Below are 8,527 nucleotides of genomic sequence, written 5' to 3'. Positions count from 1 at the left end.
GCTGCCGTTTTTTCAAACTAAACCCTTTTCAACTAACTGCTGGGGGTGGGGAGGCTGATGCAATTGTCAAAAAGAAAAGTAATAAACCAGTAACCACCAGTTTAACAGATGGGTGAGAGTGAGAGGAACAGGGTACATTTTTTTAAATACTCTGATGAGTTAATATTTGTGAGTATCCACTGAATAGATGTATCTTTATAGAACATAGTCACATCCTACTGTAAATATATTAAGTTCATCATATAACACAAATAGAAATTTTTTAAAGATAAAATTGAAGGATAAATAAGCATCCTCTTAGCACTTCCAATGGGTCATTTTCACTGGTCCCTGGGGCCAAACACCTCTCTCTGCAGATGACTATGGAGTAGTTTGGCACCAAAGCTCCACCACTTATCAGCTATGGTAGGTTCAACTGTGTCCCTCAAAAAGATATGTGCACGTCTTAGCCTGTGAATGGGGCCTTATTTGGGAATGCCATGTGACAAAGGAAACAGGCACTAGAATGATGTGTCTACTAGTCCAGCACTAGTCCAGGACTCTCAGGCAATTCTCAGACTAAGGCCCTCTGCTTGGCTTCTTTTCCTTAAATGTGATTCATAGACTCTCAGAAATTCCAAAGGACTTTAGCAGTCTCCTAACATGGCCCTTAGCAAATGAGGAGATAGGGGCCCAGACACCCCAGTGTTTGAGTTCTGTGGAGACTTCCTTGAGCCAGGCATTGTGGATTTGACATTCGTCAAGAACTCAGCCAACTGGGAGAGACAAAGAAATAGATGAACACACTCAACAATGTCCCTAAACCTACCATGTCTTGGCTCTGAGTTTGCAAATGCCATTCCTTCTGCCTAGCAAACTTTTCTTCCCCTAGTTCCTCACTGTGAATTTCTTTCCCGTCAGTGGATTCTAGTTTCAACATTACCTGCTGTGGGAGGGCTTTCCCCACAATGGGGTCAGGACTCCTTGACCGGTATGTGTCCTCCCAAAGGGCCCTTAGCTTATCTTTCCTGTAATGCTTCTTTGCCTTTTTCCCAAAGGAACAAGATCCCGAGGACCACTTCTAGACCTTGGTTTCCATTGCCTGTCCCATTCCTGACATAAAGCAGCCCCTCAGATATTCGGAGGTGTGCACAGAGCACAAGGGCAACACAGATGGGGGGACTGACTGACGAAGGAGGTGATGCCAGGCCCAAGTTAAAAGGGGAGGTAGAAATCTGCCAGGGAATCAGCAGGGAAAGGCATTCCAGGGAGACCCTTTAACAGGAGAAAGTATGGGATGGGGGCGGGGGGGCGGGCAGATACAGGTGGGGCAAGCTGCACGTGGTTTGCATTGTTGGGAGATAAACAACAAGGCAGAAGTGGCCAGAGATAAAATTGAGAGTGAGCTGGATACATAAAAATCTTTAATAGTCAGCTTCATCCCTCCCCAGCAGTTTAACTCCAACCAAGTTATTTAACCTCTCTGTGCCTCAGTTTCCTCACCTGTAAACTGAAGATGGTAACAGTCATCCTCACATAAAGTTATTGCAAGGATCGAGTTAACATGCGGGGAACATCGAAAAGAACAAGGGTAAGAACTATGCAAGTGCTTGCTATTTTTATCATGTTAAACCCTTCACCCTATAGGCAAGATGGGGTTCACGGTTCTATTCTTGATGCAGTCAGCATTCCTTTAGAAAGATGTGTGGAGATGAGGTTAGTGGAGCAGGTCCAGGGCCAGAAAAGCAGCTGGATGCTATTTCCAACAACAGCCCGAGAGTGATAAGGACTGGACTGCCTTGGGGCGCGAGTGGAGAGGGCCAACAGGCTCGAGAAGCATTTAGCAGGTAAAATAGGCAAGATTTAGTGCCTGGGCTAGAGCTGGGTGGGGAGAGATTGCAAGAAGTTCAGAATGCCGCCCAAACTTCTGGTTTAGGAAATTTGGGTGAGTAAGATAAAGAAAGACAAGGAGTTTGTGGGCACTCACTGCGTATCAGGCATAGGGCTAGGCTCTTGATGCCAAGAGATGCCGGTCCACGGCCACAGTGAGTGAGCAAGTGGCCAAGGGAGACTTGAAACACTGTCTCCAGGTGCCCAGTTTGTGCACTTTTCAACACACCGCACTGCAATCTGAGAAATGGGTCCTTCCCAGGGACAAAATTTCTGCCTTTCACATCACAGCTCTTAACCTATAAAGAGTGCCAACAAGGAAAATTCAGGCACTGAGAGATGGTGGTAGTGCAGGAGGGGAGTAACTTTTGAACTTCTAGTACCTTCCACACCAAAAAGAATAAAAGTCGTCTTACCTCAAGTTACTTCATGTTGGCAAATTCCTTCTATTCCGTTTATTTCGATGTCATACATATTATACAAACTTGAATACTTTGCCTCTCATGCCCATTTTTATTGCTGAAGGCAGATCTCTCACGTTTATTTCTTTAGCGTTGCAGCCCAGTACTGCCATTGAGTATAAGAAATGAAAAACAGCATCTCTGCCTCTGGCACCAGCCTCACAGCTAAAGGTGGCCGGGAGAAGTCCCAGCCATGGCTGCCACCCAAAAGAGGCTGCTGGCTGTGGGGGGAGAGCCTGTGGGAGACCTGCCTCCTCACTGTCTTCAGCAAGGACCAGTAGAGGTCTCCGTCCCTACTCTCTTCTGAGAGCTGCATGTTAGACACAGAGGCGGAGGGCGGGCAAGCAGCGGGAGCTGGCCCTGGGGGACACAGCAGGGCGGGAAGGCCATGATCGCCTCTGGCTCTCTCCCACCCGACGGTGACACCATCCTCATCGACAGCCTGGGAAACATTCCTGAGAAGTGGGCTCCTGAGGTGAAACGCTTGTGCCCCCACGTGCCCATCAGCCTCGTGGGCAATGAGAAAGGCTTGAGGCGAGACGAGCGTGTGGAGAGGGCTGGCCTAGATGAATCGGGAGCCCGCTCCATCTGAGGACGGCCAGGACACGCGAACCGCGTCAGTGCCTTCAGCTGCCTCGCTTCTTCAGCCAAGACCGAGGAGGGGGTGGGAGGTATTCGAGATGGCTCCTTGGCTGGCCTCCAGGTCCCTGAGAATAAGCGCCAGAGGGGCTGCCCCATTCTCTGAGATACCCAAGGCCTCCCCTTGTTCCCCAGGGCGCCTCCCTCCACAGGGGTGCAGAAACACCCCCTTTCCCCAGCCCCACCCTCTTAGGGCTCCATGCCCAAGGCTCCCTTTTTCATTTCCCTCCAGCCCAGGAACTGCTTCGAGGTTCCCAAGCCCCCAGCCCCAGTGGTGGTGGCGGGAGGCCCTCCCTCACCGCAGCGCTCTAGGAACCCAGGGCTACGCCCTGCACTCCGGAGGAGAGCTCTCCCGCTGCTGCGGGGTCCAGGGGCGGGGCTCTGGGTCCCTTTGGCTTTTGGCCAAGTGTCCCTGGAGCAGCAGAAGGAAATGTTCCTCGAAGTCCAGCCTCCAAACATCCCTCCATCATACAGCTAAACCAGGATGGAGCCCATTCCTGTTGTTTCTTAGCAAAACCCACAGGGCCCCAGGTGGCTGCGGCTGTTGGAGGAAGGGAGACTCGCTTCTTGCAGGAAGGTTCATCCAAATAAAAGCAACTGGCTACATGCACCCAAGGAACTGCCCTTTGGTCCTTGATAATATTTATCAGGAAACTAACTTCCTGTCCTTAATCAGCCCAGTATTTTTAAACAGATGAGACTGGCTTGGACATGTCAGGGGACTACTGTATTAGAGGAAGTGACAAAGAACAGTCACCAAGCTGTCGTGTGTGCAGTGCCTCCCCCTCCCCCCTCAGTTCAATTTTGGCCCAGGTTCAATTTCTGGGCAAGTTGAAGGAAGGTTGTGTGGCTGATAGAGGCAGGCGGTGGAGCGTTCTGCCCAGTTTCCGGGCTGCCAGATATGTCATCACATTTCCAAGGTGAGAACTTGATAAGAAGACGCGCAGGAGTACAGTGCTCCAAATCCGATCAGATAAAACACAGAAAAATTCTGAAAGGTAATCTGACATCTTTAAGACACAACATTCACACACCACTACTGCCAAGAACAAGAAATGTCCGTTTTGAAGAATGTAATTGTCTTTTCGTAAAATTGCACTTTCATATTGCACAAGAAAAACTTAGGGATGTGACAAGCTAATTTGACACCTAACATCAGAACAGGCCTGGTGCTGTAAAGCCAGGGTTGCAGGAATGTACTCCGTTCCAAAAGCCAGTTTGAGTTCTGAAATGTTCGAAAACCGAGGGATCCACAGCCCACAGCTGGGCCTCAGGGTCCTGCCCTCAGCGGAAGCCACGTGGCATCTTCGACTTCCGAGGCGTGTTCGAAAACTGAAGCATTTGTTTCCAGGTTTATGGCGTTCGTAACCCCAAATGTTCACCCACAGAGACGTTGGAAAACCGAGGCACCACTGTATAGTGGCAGCCCTCATATGTTGAGGGATTAACATGTCCTGAGCTCTACGTCCCTGTTGTAAGAGCTTTATAGATAGTAACACATTTATTCCACACACTCTACGAGGAAGATGAAAAATGAACTCCTAGTAACGCACACTACCTGAGGACCTCAGGGTCAGAGCCAGTATCTGAAATCAGGCACTTACGGCCTAGTGCCCATCCTCTCACCTGTGCTCTGAATACATTAGTAGCTACAACAAAAGCATGTTTTGATGAAGAGAAAACAAAAGAAGCCACACCTATCAAATGAACTGTTTACTCTGGTCTCCTTGTAATCAGGTTTGACAAGAGGGTAAATAATCCTGAGGCAATATAATTCTTAGAAACTGATTAACCTGCAGAGGTAAGATGAGTGTTGGCACCCGCCTTACGTACATAGGCTGGACTTTCCTTCGGAGACAGAAACGCTTATAGATAGTTCCTTTATCATGCAAAAACAAAGAAATGTAACTTGGTGTGGGCTCATAGGTATTTCAGGTCAAACCTGGCTCTGAGTTTGAAATGCGGGTATTTTTTCCCCTAACACTTGAAAGAACTCCCAATGCATAAAATGGGCCAATACCATAAATAACCTGCACTTTGTCTGAACGGTAATAAAACTTATTTAACAACTGAGGCTCTTGTTAAATCCACTTGTTTAAGGCACTTGTTTTCCTAAAGCACACAGAGAATAAGTAATACATAAAAAAATTCATTTGGTGTTTAATTGCTTTACAAATGAAATCACTTCTTTTCCCATCCAAGCTGTTACAATTCCCATTCCTCTTGATGGCTGAGTAGAACTGGTCTGAAGTATCTTCCTTATGACCAAGGAAATCAAGGACCTCTTTTCAGATGAGGGTATGGAATTTGAAGACGGGCCTCCTCAGATTAGGGAGTGAAGGTGTCTGGAAATCTGGGCACCAGGAGAATCTAATCAAACTTGTGTTGGTCCCACGGCTCAGTTGTCCTTGTCCTAAACTCTAACAGTGTCAAATGAACAAGTTTTACCCTTGTAAAGAAGTTAGGAGGAGAGCAGAGAATATTACAGGTTTTCCCACCCTACATTCAGTTAGTTTTATTGAACCATTTGGTTTAACAGCCAAGATTATATATGTGATGATCCTTTTAGAGATGGAGCTCAGAGTATCAGAAATGTGCTTCTCACACCCATGTGGCCATTTAAATTTTTTTTAAAATATGAGAGAAACATCGATTGGTTGTCTCCCGTACACACCCCGGCCAGGGATCGAACCTGCAACCTGGGCATGTGCCCTGATTGAGAATTGAACTGGCAACTTTTCAGTGTATGGGATGACACTCAACCAACTGGGCCACACCACCCAGAGCTAAAATTTTTTTAAATTTTTAGTCATGAACAACCACCACTGAGAAAAGGCCCAACAGTTGAACCTCATATTTCCACAAAGAGATTGAAAAGTCAAAGTAAAATAAAGCCCAATGATTTCCTCTCCCTAATCACAATTTTAAACTCAGGTGTACTGATGGGGGTCTCACTCCACATTTGCTTAAGTATAGACCGTTTCTTCAGAAGCCTCACTACCGATGTACCTTCTTTGGGACTCATGAATTCACCTTAACCCTCTTATGATCCCAAAGTTTCATAAGGTCAACCCAAAACGTAATGACAACATTACATCTCAACTAAAAATTAGAACCCCATGGAACAGCGGCAATCAGTGGCCTTTACCAAGTAAAACGGAAGCGCTGACCACACCAGACCTGTTACCTGTGGGAATGTGTATGTGGCAACACAGAGGGAATAGGGAGAGAACATTCTCTTGTTTAACTTCACCAGGACATCAATCACTCCGATCCAGCTGCCCAGAGTCAACAACTTGTAAACCCTTAAATGTATGCTCAGTTCTGAACAACTTCTCACTGTATTTCTCATTTTGAAGGTGTATAAAACACTGGTGCCTTTTTACAAAAATTAGAATTTTCAATGGTGGCATCTCTAGCACTGTCCTTCCTAAGACTCGCTTCTTCTTTTCATTCTTAAAATCTCTTGATGCCCTCCTCTCCATTTCTAAAACTTTTATTAAGGAAATGTTAAACATACAGAAGTAGGGACTAGTACAACAAACTCTCAGGTATCCATCCCCTAATTTAGGGAATGGACATGTCATGTTCTTCTGATTAGCTGGACTAGTGCTAGGAGCTTCCCATGCAGGCCTCGCTCCAAACGGGGCTTCAATGTTTACCTCTCAGCCCCTTCTCCTTCTGCCTTTTCTCTTCCTAATACACATCTACAATCTCTAGCCATGTCATTCCTCCTCCATTCTGCAAATACCCTACGCTAGTGGTTCATAAACTCAACAAAAGCCTGCAGGAACCACACTCTAATCACTTGTGTGATGGGTGGAGTAACCACCCTGCTTGACAGGGTGAGGCCGTGTTGCAATCTTATTTTTCAACAGAAATTAAGAATCTGATTTTTTTTTTTTTTTTACTATATCTTTATTGATTACAGAGAGAGGGAGGGAGAGAGAAATATCAATGATGAGAGAATCATTGATTGGCTTCTGCATGCCCCATCACTGGGGATTGAGCCTGCAACCCAGGCATGTGCCCTGACCGGGAATCGAACCTCCATCTCTTGGATCCTAGGTCGATGCTCAACCGCTGAGCCACGCTGGCCAGGAAAGAATCTGAATTTTTTAAAAAAATCAAAATCTGCATTTTTAAGTAAAATTTTCATAAACTATAACTATGTGAGGTGATGGATGTGTTAATCAACCTTATCATGGTAATCATTTCACAATGTATACATATATCAGATCATTACATTACATACATTAAAATTACACAATGTCATATGTCAATTATTTCTTAATAAAGCTGGAGGAAGAAAAAAAGGAAAATAAAACGTTACAATTTTCCACCCTTGGGGAAAAATGTTTTTTCATGAACACTTCAGGCCAAACCAAATAAATGATGGAGAGAGGTTAGTGCCCGGGCCACCCACCTGTAAGAGACCTGGCGCAATGCATCACACCCCCTTGACTCGCCGGATTTCACCAAACACTCATGCACCCCACAGCACCCCTCATCAAAGCCTCGGCTTTGCTGCCTCAGGCTTCACGGAAGTTCAAGCACAATTCAGAAAATCTGAATGTGGGGGTCATTCTCCCCACAGGCACTTCCCACCAACAGGCGAAGGAGTTGGTGGATCCAAGTCCCAGCGTTCCTGTCCTCTGGAGGGACAATTCTGAGGCCCCTTCTAAATTGTTCCTTGGGGAGACCCCATGGGACCGAGCTCCAGCTGCCACAGGCTCATCAGCACAACCTTCACTGGTCTCACTCCACCTTCTGGAATCACCTCTCAAGGAAGCTTCCTGCACCATGTCCTTGTCTCAACCTGTCTTCAGAGAACCCAGTCTTCACTTGGGTCCATGCTCTTACCTCCAGGTTCTGCACATGCTGTCTGCTCCCTCTTCCCTAACACTTTTCACTTAATTCCCACCTGTTCTTCAAGAATCTGCTTAGAGATCATTTCCTCTGGAAGTCGTCTCTGACCTTTCTTCTCTTCTTGCGCTGGGGGATCCTCTGCACTGTTTCCACAATCACAACGCTGACCACAGTTGTAAACTGAAAACTCCAAAAGAGAGGGGCTGTAGCAGGCTTGCCCTCCACTGCACTCCCAGGCCCGTACACAATGGCTGACATAATTCGCGTTTTAAAAGTATTTGTAGGATGAATGAAATTATATTGCAAATAGTTAAGAATTTACAATATGAAGTCCCTAATACTCTCTATAAAGTGTAACAATATGTTCATTGGACCTTGATAACCCCATTCTCAGTCCTATTTTGTAGGTGAAGAAACTGAAGCTCAGAAAACTGGACTTAGACCAGACTTGAACTCACTGGACGCTTTCTACCTGGCTAACGTACACCTTGAGGCTTGAAACCCGACATTAAAGTGACTAATAGGAGTAGTAAGCCAGTTCCTGAGGTTAATCATTTCCAAATAGCGGTTCAATCCAGACAGAGCTGTCCCCAAGGGATGGGGGTGGGTTGTGGGTGGGGAAAAGTAGGTCGATGAGGCTTAACTTGAATTTCTGGAGTTGCCTTTTAAAAGTCCCTTAGGAAACATTT

The sequence above is a fragment of the Miniopterus schreibersii genome, assembly GCF_964146895.1.
Source record: "Miniopterus schreibersii genome assembly, chromosome: 14".
In the NCBI taxonomy this organism is placed as follows: domain Eukaryota; kingdom Metazoa; phylum Chordata; class Mammalia; order Chiroptera; family Miniopteridae; genus Miniopterus; species Miniopterus schreibersii.
The sequence above is the reverse complement of the archived record's forward strand: the minus strand, read 5'-3'. Positions refer to the sequence as shown.